The following is a 15,548-nucleotide window of genomic DNA, read 5'->3' on the forward strand; positions in this document are numbered from 1 at the left end:
ATCTGGGATAAACCAATTTTCAGGCTTCAATACAGACACGACATTCAATCTTCAGTAAAAATACTGTTATTAAAAACCCTGAGCATTAGCTCATTTCTGATATGGTTTGAGCTAGTCTACCTCTTGACATTATCCAGTGTAGGAGATGTGATAAGGTCCATTTTGCCAGAGGCCGATACACAATCTTTAGCTCAATTGCACAGACTAGTCAAAATCCTCATCAGATCATATCACCTGATTTCAGGTTTGTCATGTAGACGAGGTGGCCGAGTGGTTAAGGCGATGGACTGCTAATCCATTGTGCTCTGCATGCATGGGTTCGAATCCCATCCTCGTCGGTTTAATCTCCTTCTTCCGTGTTGAAAAGCTTAGTTTCCATTTAGAACCCAGGTGGTGGATATTTGACCTTCTCAAATCTCTGAGATAGTGCAATGAAGGATTCATAAATCTGTGCTGTCTAAGTGCATATAAAAGAGAAGACGTCATCCGATGTAGGATTGCATCAGGCATGCCAAATAAAAACGGTGGGTTTTATTTTGCCAGATTGAGCATTGGTTTATGACTGGTAAGGATTGCCTTAGTCCAACTCCAGACACCAGACAGGGAAGGAGAAGAGATAAGGCCCACTCCGTTAGAGGCCAACTTAAAATCTTCAGTGAAAAAGCAAAGACTCAACAAAATGCTCTTCAGATCTTATGGTCTGGTTTCTACGTTTTTGGGCAGAGAAATTGGCTGTGAAGTTCAGGTGATGCATTAACAATACAGTCTATGGATTGAGCTGTTTATGCATGGTTTTTACTTCCATCTTTGTTCTTGTTGTTTTCTTGCCCTTTCACTGTTCAAGAAGACTGCTATCAAACTTTTCTAGCAGGGAGAGATACGCATGGAAGCATTTCATGCTGTCTAAGTGCTCAGAAGGAAGAAGATGTCATGCGATGTAGGATGGCACCAAGCATGCCAAATAAAAACGGTGGGTTTTATTTTGCCAGATTGAGCATTGGTTTATGACTGGTAAGGATTGCCTTAGTCCAACTCCAGACACCAGACAATGAAGGAGAAGAGATAAGGCCCACTCCGTTAGAGGCCAACTTAAAATCTTCAGTGAAAAAGCAAAGACTCATCAAAATGCTCTTCAGATCCTATGGTTTGGTTTCTACGTTTTTGGGCAGAGAAGTTGGCTGTGAAGTTCAGGTGATGCATTAACAATACAGTCTATGGATTGAGCTGTTTATGCATGGTTTTGACTTCCATCTTTGTTCTTGTTGTTTTCTTGCCCTTTCACTGTTCAAGAAGACTGCTATCAAACTTTTCTAGCAGGGAGAGATGCGCATGGAAGCATTTCAATCTGGCAAAAGAAAACCACTGTTTTTATTTGGCATGCTTGGTGCCATCCTACATCGCATGACATCTTCTTCCTTCTGAGCACTTAGAGAGCACATATTTATAATTCCTTCATTCAACTATCTCAGAGATGTGAGAAAGACAAATTTGACATTAGTCTCTCACTATGAAAGGTGCCCTTTAAAAATCGAAACTTCTATATCGGGACTATGAAAAGAAGGCACTGCTGAGATTCGAACTCAGGATCTCCTGTTTACTAGACAGGCACTTTAACCAACTAAGCCACAGCACCTCTTTTCCTACTGACCGATAGTAAAGCAGTTTCTGGTAGAGTGGCCTTATTTGATCTTCAGTGTCATCTGATGTCTAGAGACAAACTAATGCAAATGCTATCTGGGATAAACCAATTTTCAGGGCTTCAATACAGACACGACATTCAATCTTTAGTAAAAATACTGTTATTAAAAACCCTGAGCATTAGCTCATTTCTGATATGGTTTGAGCTAGTCTAACTCTTGACATTATCCAGTGTAGGAGATGTGATAAGGTCCATTTTGCCAGAGGCCGATACACAATCTTTAGCTCAATTGCACGGACTGGTCAAAATCCTCATCAGATCATATCACCTGATTTCAGGCTTGTCATGTAGACGAGGTGGCCGAGTGGTTAAGGCGATGGACTGCTAATCCATTGTGCTCTGCATGCATGGGTTCGAATCCCATCCTCGTCGGTTTAATCTCCTTCTTCCGTGTTGAAAAGCTTAGTTTCCATTTAGAACCCAGGTGGTGGATATTTGACCTTCTCAAATCTCTGAGATAGTGCAATGAAGGATTCATAAATCTGTGCTGTCTAAGTGCATATAAAAGAGAAGACGTCATCCGATGTAGGATTGCATCAGGCATGCCAAATAAAAACGTTGGGTTTTATTTTGCCAGATTGAGCATTGGTTTATGACTGGTAAGGATTGCCTTAGTCCAACTCCAGACACCAGACAATGAAGGAGAAGAGATAAGGCCCACTCCGTTAGAGGCCAACTTAAAATCTTCAGTGAAAAAGCAAAGACTCATCAAAATGCTCTTCAGATCTTATGGTCTGGTTTCTACGTTTTTGGGCAGAGAAATTGGCTGTGAAGTTCAGGTGATGCATTAACAATACAGTCTATGGATTGAGCTGTTTATGCATGGTTTTTACTTCCATCTTTGTTCTTGTTGTTTTCTTGCCCTTTCACTGTTCAAGAAGGCTGCTATCAAACTTTTCTAGCAGGGAGAGATACGCATGGAAGCATTTCATGCTGTCTAAGTGCTCAGAAGGAAGAAGATGTCATGCGATGTAGGATGGCACCAAGCATGCCAAATAAAAACGGTGGGTTTTATTTTGCCAGATTGAGCATTGGTTTATGACTGGTAAGGATTGCCTTAGTCCAACTCCAGACACCAGACAATGAAGGAGAAGAGATAAGGCCCACTCCGTTAGAGGCCAACTTAAAATCTTCAGTGAAAAAGCAAAGACTCATCAAAATGCTCTTCAGATCTTATGGTCTGGTTTCTACGTTTTTGGGCAGAGAAGTTGGCTGTGAAGTTCAGGTGATGCATTAACAATACAGTCTATGGATTGAGCTGTTTATGCATGGTTTTGACTTCCATCTTTGTTCTTGTTGTTTTCTTGCCCTTTCACTGTTCAAGAAGACTGCTATCAAACTTTTCTAGCAGGGAGAGATGCGCATGGAAGCATTTCAATCTGGCAAAAGAAAACCACTGTTTTTATTTGGCATGCTTGGTGCCATCCTACATCGCATGACATCTTCTTCCTTCTGAGCACTTAGACAGCACATATTTATAATTCCTTCATTCAACTATCTCAGAGATGTGAGAAAGACAAATTTGACATTAGTCTCTCACTATGAAAGGTGCCCTTTAAAAATCGAAACTTCTATATCGGGACTATGAAAAGAAGGCACTGCTGAGATTCGAACTCAGGATCTCCTGTTTACTAGACAGGCACTTTAACCAACTAAGCCACAGCACCTCTTTTCCTACTGACCGATAGTAAAGCAGCTTCTGGTAGAGTGGCCTTATCTGATCTTCAGTGTCATCTGATGTCTAGAGACAAACTAATGCAAATGCTATCTGGGATAAACCAATTTTCAGGGCTTCAATACAGACACGACATTCAATCTTCAGTAAAAATACTGTTATTAAAAACCCTGAGCATTAGCTCATTTCTGATATGGTTTGAGCTAGTCTACCTCTTGACATTATCCAGTGTAGGAGATGTGATAAGGTCCATTTTGCCAGAGGCCGATACACAATCTTTAGCTCAATTGCACAGACTAGTCAAAATCCTCATCAGATCATATCACCTGATTTCAGGTTTGTCATGTAGACGAGGTGGCCGAGTGGTTAAGGCGATGGACTGCTAATCCATTGTGCTCTGCATGCATGGGTTCGAATCCCATCATCGTCGGTTTAATCTCCTTCTTCCGTGTTGAAAAGCTTAGTTTCCATTTAGAACCCAGGTGGTGGATATTTGACCTTCTCAAATCTCTGAGATAGTGCAATGAAGGATTCATAAATCTGTGCTGTCTAAGTGCATATAAAAGAGAAGACGTCATCAGATGTAGGATTGCATCAGGCATGCCAAATAAAAACGGTGGGTTTTATTTTGCCAGATTGAGCATTGGTTTATGACTGGTAAGGATTGCCTTAGTCCAACTCCAGACACCAGACAATGAAGGAGAAGAGATAAGGCCCACTCCGTTAGAGGCCAACTTAAAATCTTCAGTGAAAAAGCAAAGACTCATCAAAATGCTCTTCAGATCTTATGGTCTGGTTTCTACGTTTTTGGGCAGAGAAGTTGGCTGTGAAGTTCAGGTGATGCATTAACAATACAGTCTATGGATTGAGCTGTTTATGCATGGTTTTGACTTCCATCTTTGTTCTTGTTGTTTTCTTGCCCTTTCACTGTTCAAGAAGACTGCTATCAAACTTTTCTAGCAGGGAGAGATGCGCATGGAAGCATTTCAATCTGGCAAAAGAAAACCACTGTTTTTATTTGGCATGCTTGGTGCCATCCTACATCGCATGACATCTTCTTCCTTCTGAGCACTTAGACAGCACATATTTATAATTCCTTCATTCAACTATCTCAGAGATGTGAGAAAGACAAATTTGACATTAGTCTCTCACTATGAAAGGTGCCCTTTAAAAATCGAAACTTCTATATCGGGACTATGAAAAGAAGGCACTGCTGAGATTCGAACTCAGGATCTCCTGTTTACTAGACAGGCACTTTAACCAACTATGCCACAGCACCTCTTTTCCTACTGACCGATAGTAAAGCAGCTTCTGGTAGAGTGGCCTTATCTGATCTTCAGTGTCATCTGATGTCTAGAGACAAACTAATGCAAATGCTATCTGGGATAAACCAATTTTCAGGGCTTCAATACAGACACGACATTCAATCTTCAGTAAAAATACTGTTATTAAAAACCCTGAGCATTAGCTCATTTCTGATATGGTTTGAGCTAGTCTACCTCTTGACATTATCCAGTGTAGGAGATGTGATAAGGTCCATTTTGCCAGAGGCCGATACACAATCTTTAGCTCAATTGCACGGACTAGTCAAAATCCTCATCAGATCATATCACCTGATTTCAGGTTTGTCATGTAGACGAGGTGGCCGAGTGGTTAAGGCGATGGACTGCTAATCCATTGTGCTCTGCATGCATGGGTTCGAATCCCATCCTCGTCGGTTTAATCTCCTTCTTCCGTGTTGAAAAGCTTAGTTTCCATTTAGAACCCAGGTGGTGGATATTTGACCTTCTCAAATCTCTGAGATAGTGCAATGAAGGATTCATAAATCTGTGCTGTCTAAGTGCATATAAAAGAGAAGACGTCATCCGATGTAGGATTGCATCAGGCATGCCAAATAAAAACGTTGGGTTTTATTTTGCCAGATTGAGCATTGGTTTATGACTGGTAAGGATTGCCTTAGTCCAACTCCAGACACCAGACAATGAAGGAGAAGAGATAAGGCCCACTCCGTTAGAGGCCAACTTAAAATCTTCAGTGAAAAAGCAAAGACTCATCAAAATGCTCTTCAGATCTTATGGTCTGGTTTCTACGTTTTTGGGCAGAGAAATTGGCTGTGAAGTTCAGGTGATGCATTAACAATACAGTCTATGGATTGAGCTGTTTATGCATGGTTTTTACTTCCATCTTTGTTCTTGTTGTTTTCTTGCCCTTTCACTGTTCAAGAAGGCTGCTATCAAACTTTTCTAGCAGGGAGAGATACGCATGGAAGCATTTCATGCTGTCTAAGTGCTCAGAAGGAAGAAGATGTCATGCGATGTAGGATGGCACCAAGCATGCCAAATAAAAACGGTGGGTTTTATTTTGCCAGATTGAGCATTGGTTTATGACTGGTAAGGATTGCCTTAGTCCAACTCCAGACACCAGACAATGAAGGAGAAGAGATAAGGCCCACTCCGTTAGAGGCCAACTTAAAATCTTCAGTGAAAAAGCAAAGACTCATCAAAATGCTCTTCAGATCTTATGGTCTGGTTTCTACGTTTTTGGGCAGAGAAGTTGGCTGTGAAGTTCAGGTGATGCATTAACAATACAGTCTATGGATTGAGCTGTTTATGCATGGTTTTGACTTCCATCTTTGTTCTTGTTGTTTTCTTGCCCTTTCACTGTTCAAGAAGACTGCTATCAAACTTTTCTAGCAGGGAGAGATGCGCATGGAAGCATTTCAATCTGGCAAAAGAAAACCACTGTTTTTATTTGGCATGCTTGGTGCCATCCTACATCGCATGACATCTTCTTCCTTCTGAGCACTTAGAGAGCACATATTTATAATTCCTTCATTCAACTATCTCAGAGATGTGAGAAAGACAAATTTGACATTAGTCTCTCACTATGAAAGGTGCCCTTTAAAAATCGAAACTTCTATATCGGGACTATGAAAAGAAGGCACTGCTGAGATTCGAACTCAGGATCTCCTGTTTACTAGACAGGCACTTTAACCAACTAAGCCACAGCACCTCTTTTCCTACTGACCGATAGTAAAGCAGTTTCTGGTAGAGTGGCCTTATTTGATCTTCAGTGTCATCTGATGTCTAGAGACAAACTAATGCAAATGCTATCTGGGATAAACCAATTTTCAGGGCTTCAATACAGACACGACATTCAATCTTTAGTAAAAATACTGTTATTAAAAACCCTGAGCATTAGCTCATTTCTGATATGGTTTGAGCTAGTCTAACTCTTGACATTATCCAGTGTAGGAGATGTGATAAGGTCCATTTTGCCAGAGGCCGATACACAATCTTTAGCTCAATTGCACGGACTGGTCAAAATCCTCATCAGATCATATCACCTGATTTCAGGCTTGTCATGTAGACGAGGTGGCCGAGTGGTTAAGGCGATGGACTGCTAATCCATTGTGCTCTGCATGCATGGGTTCGAATCCCATCCTCGTCGGTTTAATCTCCTTCTTCCGTGTTGAAAAGCTTAGTTTCCATTTAGAACCCAGGTGGTGGATATTTGACCTTCTCAAATCTCTGAGATAGTGCAATGAAGGATTCATAAATCTGTGCTGTCTAAGTGCATATAAAAGAGAAGACGTCATCCGATGTAGGATTGCATCAGGCATGCCAAATAAAAACGGTGGGTTTTATTTTGCCAGATTGAGCATTGGTTTATGACTGGTAAGGATTGCCTTAGTCCAACTCCAGACACCAGACAATGAAGGAGAAGAGATAAGGCCCACTCCGTTAGAGGCCAACTTAAAATCTTCAGTGAAAAAGCAAAGACTCATCAAAATGCTCTTCAGATCTTATGGTCTGGTTTCTACGTTTTTGGGCAGAGAAGTTGGCTGTGAAGTTCAGGTGATGCATTAACAATACAGTCTATGGATTGAGCTGTTTATGCATGGTTTTGACTTCCATCTTTGTTCTTGTTGTTTTCTTGCCCTTTCACTGTTCAAGAAGACTGCTATCAAACTTTTCTAGCAGGGAGAGATGCGCATGGAAGCATTTCAATCTGGCAAAAGAAAACCACTGTTTTTATTTGGCATGCTTGGTGCCATCCTACATCGCATGACATCTTCTTCCTTCTGAGCACTTAGACAGCACATATTTATAATTCCTTCATTCAACTATCTCAGAGATGTGAGAAAGACAAATTTGACATTAGTCTCTCACTATGAAAGGTGCCCTTTAAAAATCGAAACTTCTATATCGGGACTATGAAAAGAAGGCACTGCTGAGATTCGAACTCAGGATCTCCTGTTTACTAGACAGGCACTTTAACCAACTAAGCCACAGCACCTCTTTTCCTACTGACCGATAGTAAAGCAGCTTCTGGTAGAGTGGCCTTATCTGATCTTCAGTGTCATCTGATGTCTAGAGACAAACTAATGCAAATGCTATCTGGGATAAACCAATTTTCAGGGCTTCAATACAGACACGACATTCAATCTTCAGTAAAAATACTGTTATTAAAAACCCTGAGCATTAGCTCATTTCTGATATGGTTTGAGCTAGTCTACCTCTTGACATTATCCAGTGTAGGAGATGTGATAAGGTCCATTTTGCCAGAGGCCGATACACAATCTTTAGCTCAATTGCACAGACTAGTCAAAATCCTCATCAGATCATATCACCTGATTTCAGGTTTGTCATGTAGACGAGGTGGCCGAGTGGTTAAGGCGATGGACTGCTAATCCATTGTGCTCTGCATGCATGGGTTCGAATCCCATCATCGTCGGTTTAATCTCCTTCTTCCGTGTTGAAAAGCTTAGTTTCCATTTAGAACCCAGGTGGTGGATATTTGACCTTCTCAAATCTCTGAGATAGTGCAATGAAGGATTCATAAATCTGTGCTGTCTAAGTGCATATAAAAGAGAAGACGTCATCAGATGTAGGATTGCATCAGGCATGCCAAATAAAAACGGTGGGTTTTATTTTGCCAGATTGAGCATTGGTTTATGACTGGTAAGGATTGCCTTAGTCCAACTCCAGACACCAGACAATGAAGGAGAAGAGATAAGGCCCACTCCGTTAGAGGCCAACTTAAAATCTTCAGTGAAAAAGCAAAGACTCATCAAAATGCTCTTCAGATCTTATGGTCTGGTTTCTACGTTTTTGGGCAGAGAAGTTGGCTGTGAAGTTCAGGTGATGCATTAACAATACAGTCTATGGATTGAGCTGTTTATGCATGGTTTTGACTTCCATCTTTGTTCTTGTTGTTTTCTTGCCCTTTCACTGTTCAAGAAGACTGCTATCAAACTTTTCTAGCAGGGAGAGATGCGCATGGAAGCATTTCAATCTGGCAAAAGAAAACCACTGTTTTTATTTGGCATGCTTGGTGCCATCCTACATCGCATGACATCTTCTTCCTTCTGAGCACTTAGACAGCACATATTTATAATTCCTTCATTCAACTATCTCAGAGATGTGAGAAAGACAAATTTGACATTAGTCTCTCACTATGAAAGGTGCCCTTTAAAAATCGAAACTTCTATATCGGGACTATGAAAAGAAGGCACTGCTGAGATTCGAACTCAGGATCTCCTGTTTACTAGACAGGCACTTTAACCAACTATGCCACAGCACCTCTTTTCCTACTGACCGATAGTAAAGCAGCTTCTGGTAGAGTGGCCTTATCTGATCTTCAGTGTCATCTGATGTCTAGAGACAAACTAATGCAAATGCTATCTGGGATAAACCAATTTTCAGGGCTTCAATACAGACACGACATTCAATCTTCAGTAAAAATACTGTTATTAAAAACCCTGAGCATTAGCTCATTTCTGATATGGTTTGAGCTAGTCTACCTCTTGACATTATCCAGTGTAGGAGATGTGATAAGGTCCATTTTGCCAGAGGCCGATACACAATCTTTAGCTCAATTGCACAGACTAGTCAAAATCCTCATCAGATCATATCACCTGATTTCAGGTTTGTCATGTAGACGAGGTGGCCGAGTGGTTAAGGCGATGGACTGCTAATCCATTGTGCTCTGCATGCATGGGTTCGAATCCCATCATCGTCGGTTTAATCTCCTTCTTCTGTGTTGAAAAGCTTAGTTTCCATTTAGAACCCAGGTGGTGGATATTTGACCTTCTCAAATCTCTGAGATAGTGCAATGAAGGATTCATAAATCTGTGCTGTCTAAGTGCATATAAAAGAGAAGACGTCATCAGATGTAGGATTGCATCAGGCATGCCAAATAAAAACGGTGGGTTTTATTTTGCCAGATTGAGCATTCGTTTATGACTGGTAAGGATTGCCTTAGTCCAACTCCAGACACCAGACAATGAAGGAGAAGAGATAAGGCCCACTCCGTTAGAGGCCAACTTAAAATCTTCAGTGAAAAAGCAAAGACTCATCAAAATGCTCTTCAGATCTTATGGTCTGGTTTCTACGTTTTTGGGCAGAGAAGTTGGCTGTGAAGTTCAGGTGATGCATTAACAATACAGTCTATGGATTGAGCTGTTTATGCATGGCTTTGACTTCCATCTTTGTTCTTGTTGTTTTCTTGCCCTTTCACTGTTCAAGAAGACTGCTATCAAACTTTTCTAGCAGGGAGAGATGCGCATGGAAGCATTTCAATCTGGCAAAAGAAAACCACTGTTTTTATTTGGCATGCTTGGTGCCATCCTACATCGCATGACATCTTCTTCCTTCTGAGCACTTAGACAGCACATATTTATAATTCCTTCATTCAACTATCTCAGAGATGTGAGAAAGACAAATTTGACATTAGTCTCTCACTATGAAAGGTGCCCTTTAAAAATCGAAACTTCTATATCGGGACTATGAAAAGAAGGCACTGCTGAGATTCGAACTCAGGATCTCCTGTTTACTAGACAGGCACTTTAACCAACTAAGCCACAGCACCTCTTTTCCTACTGACCGATAGTAAAGCAGCTTCTGGTAGAGTGGCCTTATCTGATCTTCAGTGTCATCTGATGTCTAGAGACAAACTAATGCAAATGCTATCTGGGATAAACCAATTTTCAGGGCTTCAATACAGACACGACATTCAATCTTCAGTAAAAATACTGTTATTAAAAACCCTGAGCATTAGCTCATTTCTGATATGGTTTGAGCTAGTCTACCTCTTGACATTATCCAGTGTAGGAGATGTGATAAGGTCCATTTTGCCAGAGGCCGATACACAATCTTTAGCTCAATTGCACAGACTAGTCAAAATCCTCATCAGATCATATCACCTGATTTCAGGTTTGTCATGTAGACGAGGTGGCCGAGTGGTTAAGGCGATGGACTGCTAATCCATTGTGCTCTGCATGCATGGGTTCGAATCCCATCATCGTCGGTTTAATCTCCTTCTTCTGTGTTGAAAAGCTTAGTTTCCATTTAGAACCCAGGTGGTGGATATTTGACCTTCTCAAATCTCTGAGATAGTGCAATGAAGGATTCATAAATCTGTGCTGTCTAAGTGCATATAAAAGAGAAGACGTCATCAGATGTAGGATTGCATCAGGCATGCCAAATAAAAACGGTGGGTTTTATTTTGCCAGATTGAGCATTGGTTTATGACTGGTAAGGATTGCCTTAGTCCAACTCCAGACACCAGACAATGAAGGAGAAGAGATAAGGCCCACTCCGTTAGAGGCCAACTTAAAATCTTCAGTGAAAAAGCAAAGACTCATCAAAATGCTCTTCAGATCTTATGGTCTGGTTTCTACGTTTTTGGGCAGAGAAGTTGGCTGTGAAGTTCAGGTGATGCATTAACAATACAGTCTATGGATTGAGCTGTTTATGCATGGTTTTGACTTCCATCTTTGTTCTTGTTGTTTTCTTGCCCTTTCACTGTTCAAGAAGACTGCTATCAAACTTTTCTAGCAGGGAGAGATGCGCATGGAAGCATTTCAATCTGGCAAAAGAAAACCACTGTTTTTATTTGGCATGCTTGGTGCCATCCTACATCGCATGACATCTTCTTCCTTCTGAGCACTTAGACAGCACATATTTATAATTCCTTCATTCAACTATCTCAGAGATGTGAGAAAGACAAATTTGACATTAGTCTCTCACTATGAAAGGTGCCCTTTAAAAATCGAAACTTCTATATCGGGACTATGAAAAGAAGGCACTGCTGAGATTCGAACTCAGGATCTCCTGTTTACTAGACAGGCACTTTAACCAACTATGCCACAGCACCTCTTTTCCTACTGACCGATAGTAAAGCAGCTTCTGGTAGAGTGGCCTTATCTGATCTTCAGTGTCATCTGATGTCTAGAGACAAACTAATGCAAATGCTATCTGGGATAAACCAATTTTCAGGGCTTCAATACAGACACGACATTCAATCTTCAGTAAAAATACTGTTATTAAAAACCCTGAGCATTAGCTCATTTCTGATATGGTTTGAGCTAGTCTACCTCTTGACATTATCCAGTGTAGGAGATGTGATAAGGTCCATTTTGCCAGAGGCCGATACACAATCTTTAGCTCAATTGCACAGACTAGTCAAAATCCTCATCAGATCATATCACCTGATTTCAGGTTTGTCATGTAGACGAGGTGGCCGAGTGGTTAAGGCGATGGACTGCTAATCCATTGTGCTCTGCATGCATGGGTTCGAATCCCATCATCGTCGGTTTAATCTCCTTCTTCTGTGTTGAAAAGCTTAGTTTCCATTTAGAACCCAGGTGGTGGATATTTGACCTTCTCAAATCTCTGAGATAGTGCAATGAAGGATTCATAAATCTGTGCTGTCTAAGTGCATATAAAAGAGAAGACGTCATCAGATGTAGGATTGCATCAGGCATGCCAAATAAAAACGGTGGGTTTTATTTTGCCAGATTGAGCATTCGTTTATGACTGGTAAGGATTGCCTTAGTCCAACTCCAGACACCAGACAATGAAGGAGAAGAGATAAGGCCCACTCCGTTAGAGGCCAACTTAAAATCTTCAGTGAAAAAGCAAAGACTCATCAAAATGCTCTTCAGATCTTATGGTCTGGTTTCTACGTTTTTGGGCAGAGAAGTTGGCTGTGAAGTTCAGGTGATGCATTAACAATACAGTCTATGGATTGAGCTGTTTATGCATGGTTTTGACTTCCATCTTTGTTCTTGTTGTTTTCTTGCCCTTTCACTGTTCAAGAAGACTGCTATCAAACTTTTCTAGCAGGGAGAGATGCGCATGGAAGCATTTCAATCTGGCAAAAGAAAACCACTGTTTTTATTTGGCATGCTTGGTGCCATCCTACATCGCATGACATCTTCTTCCTTCTGAGCACTTAGACAGCACATATTTATAATTCCTTCATTCAACTATCTCAGAGATGTGAGAAAGACAAATTTGACATTAGTCTCTCACTATGAAAGGTGCCCTTTAAAAATCGAAACTTCTATATCGGGACTATGAAAAGAAGGCACTGCTGAGATTCGAACTCAGGATCTCCTGTTTACTAGACAGGCACTTTAACCAACTATGCCACAGCACCTCTTTTCCTACTGACCGATAGTAAAGCAGCTTCTGGTAGAGTGGCCTTATCTGATCTTCAGTGTCATCTGATGTCTAGAGACAAACTAATGCAAATGCTATCTGGGATAAACCAATTTTCAGGGCTTCAATACAGACACGACATTCAATCTTCAGTAAAAATACTGTTATTAAAAACCCTGAGCATTAGCTCATTTCTGATATGGTTTGAGCTAGTCTACCTCTTGACATTATCCAGTGTAGGAGATGTGATAAGGTCCATTTTGCCAGAGGCCGATACACAATCTTTAGCTCAATTGCACAGACTAGTCAAAATCCTCATCAGATCATATCACCTGATTTCAGGTTTGTCATGTAGACGAGGTGGCCGAGTGGTTAAGGCGATGGACTGCTAATCCATTGTGCTCTGCATGCATGGGTTCGAATCCCATCATCGTCGGTTTAATCTCCTTCTTCCGTGTTGAAAAGCTTAGTTTCCATTTGGAACCCAGGTGGTGGATATTTGACCTTCTCAAATCTCTGAGATAGTGCAATGAAGGATTCATAAATCTGTGCTGTCTAAGTGCATATAAAAGAGAAGACGTCATCAGATGTAGGATTGCATCAGGCATGCCAAATAAAAACGGTGGGTTTTATTTTGCCAGATTGAGCATTCGTTTATGACTGGTAAGGATTGCCTTAGTCCAACTCCAGACACCAGACAATGAAGGAGAAGAGATAAGGCCCACTCCGTTAGAGGCCAACTTAAAATCTTCAGTGAAAAAGCAAAGACTCATCAAAATGCTCTTCAGATCTTATGGTCTGGTTTCTACGTTTTTGGGCAGAGAAGTTGGCTGTGAAGTTCAGGTGATGCATTAACAATACAGTCTATGGATTGAGCTGTTTATGCATGGTTTTGACTTCCATCTTTGTTCTTGTTGTTTTCTTGCCCTTTCACTGTTCAAGAAGACTGCTATCAAACTTTTCTAGCAGGGAGAGATGCGCATGGAAGCATTTCAATCTGGCAAAAGAAAACCACTGTTTTTATTTGGCATGCTTGGTGCCATCCTACATCGCATGACATCTTCTTCCTTCTGAGCACTTAGACAGCACATATTTATAATTCCTTCATTCAACTATCTCAGAGATGTGAGAAAGACAAATTTGACATTAGTCTCTCACTATGAAAGGTGCCCTTTAAAAATCGAAACTTCTATATCGGGACTATGAAAAGAAGGCACTGCTGAGATTCGAACTCAGGATCTCCTGTTTACTAGACAGGCACTTTAACCAACTATGCCACAGCACCTCTTTTCCTACTGACCGATAGTAAAGCAGCTTCTGGTAGAGTGGCCTTATCTGATCTTCAGTGTCATCTGATGTCTAGAGACAAACTAATGCAAATGCTATCTGGGATAAACCAATTTTCAGGGCTTCAATACAGACACGACATTCAATCTTCAGTAAAAATACTGTTATTAAAAACCCTGAGCATTAGCTCATTTCTGATATGGTTTGAGCTAGTCTACCTCTTGACATTATCCAGTGTAGGAGATGTGATAAGGTCCATTTTGCCAGAGGCCGATACACAATCTTTAGCTCAATTGCACAGACTAGTCAAAATCCTCATCAGATCATATCACCTGATTTCAGGTTTGTCATGTAGACGAGGTGGCCGAGTGGTTAAGGCGATGGACTGCTAATCCATTGTGCTCTGCATGCATGGGTTCGAATCCCATCATCGTCGGTTTAATCTCCTTCTTCTGTGTTGAAAAGCTTAGTTTCCATTTAGAACCCAGGTGGTGGATATTTGACCTTCTCAAATCTCTGAGATAGTGCAATGAAGGATTCATAAATCTGTGCTGTCTAAGTGCATATAAAAGAGAAGACGTCATCAGATGTAGGATTGCATCAGGCATGCCAAATAAAAACGGTGGGTTTTATTTTGCCAGATTGAGCATTGGTTTATGACTGGTAGGGATTGCCTTAGTCCAACTCCAGACACCAGACAATGAAGGAGAAGAGATAAGGCCCACTCCGTTAGAGGCCAACTTAAAATCTTCAGTGAAAAAGCAAAGACTCATCAAAATGCTCTTCAGATCTTATGGTCTGGTTTCTACGTTTTTGGGCAGAGAAGTTGGCTGTGAAGTTCAGGTGATGCATTAACAATACAGTCTATGGATTGAGCTGTTTATGCATGGTTTTGACTTCCATCTTTGTTCTTGTTGTTTTCTTGCCCTTTCACTGTTCAAGAAGACTGCTATCAAACTTTTCTAGCAGGGAGAGATGCGCATGGAAGCATTTCAATCTGGCAAAAGAAAACCACTGTTTCTATTTGGCATGCTTGGTGCCATCCTACATCGCATGACATCTTCTTCCTTCTGAGCACTTAGACAGCACATATTTATAATTCCTTCATTCAACTATCTCAGAGATGTGAGAAAGACAAATTTGACATTAGTCTCTCACTATGAAAGGTGCCCTTTAAAAATCGAAACTTCTATATCGGGACTATGAAAAGAAGGCACTGCTGAGATTCGAACTCAGGATCTCCTGTTTACTAGACAGGCACTTTAACCAACTAAGCCACAGCACCTCTTTTCCTACTGACCGATAGTAAAGCAGCTTCTGGTAGAGTGGCCTTATCTGATCTTCAGTGTCATCTGATGTCTAGAGACAAACTAATGCAAATGCTATCTGGGATAAACCAATTTTCAGGGCTTCAATACAGACACGACATTCAATCTTC

The 15,548-nt window shown here is 41.0% G+C and overlaps 4 non-coding genes across 4 annotated transcripts; all 4 read left to right on the forward strand.

Annotated features, from left to right (window-relative positions):
* The first annotated feature begins 256 nt into the window (after window positions 1-256).
* On the forward strand, window positions 257-338 carry TRNAS-GCU (transfer RNA serine (anticodon GCU)). Its single transcript has one exon. It is a non-coding gene; the product is annotated as a tRNA-Ser (tRNA).
* Window positions 339-1,989: 1,651 nt separating this feature from the next.
* Window positions 1,990-2,071, forward strand: TRNAS-GCU (transfer RNA serine (anticodon GCU)). Its single transcript has one exon. It is a non-coding gene; the product is annotated as a tRNA-Ser (tRNA).
* Window positions 2,072-5,009: 2,938 nt separating this feature from the next.
* TRNAS-GCU (transfer RNA serine (anticodon GCU)) lies at window positions 5,010-5,091 on the forward strand. Its single transcript has one exon. It is a non-coding gene; the product is annotated as a tRNA-Ser (tRNA).
* A 1,651-nt stretch (window positions 5,092-6,742) lies between these two features.
* Window positions 6,743-6,824, forward strand: TRNAS-GCU (transfer RNA serine (anticodon GCU)). The gene has a single exon. It is a non-coding gene; the product is annotated as a tRNA-Ser (tRNA).
* Window positions 6,825-15,548: the final 8,724 nt, after the last annotated feature.

Source organism: Anomaloglossus baeobatrachus, chromosome 7 (genome assembly GCF_048569485.1).
Source record: "Anomaloglossus baeobatrachus isolate aAnoBae1 chromosome 7, aAnoBae1.hap1, whole genome shotgun sequence".
NCBI classification, from domain to species: Eukaryota; Metazoa; Chordata; class Amphibia; order Anura; family Aromobatidae; genus Anomaloglossus; species Anomaloglossus baeobatrachus.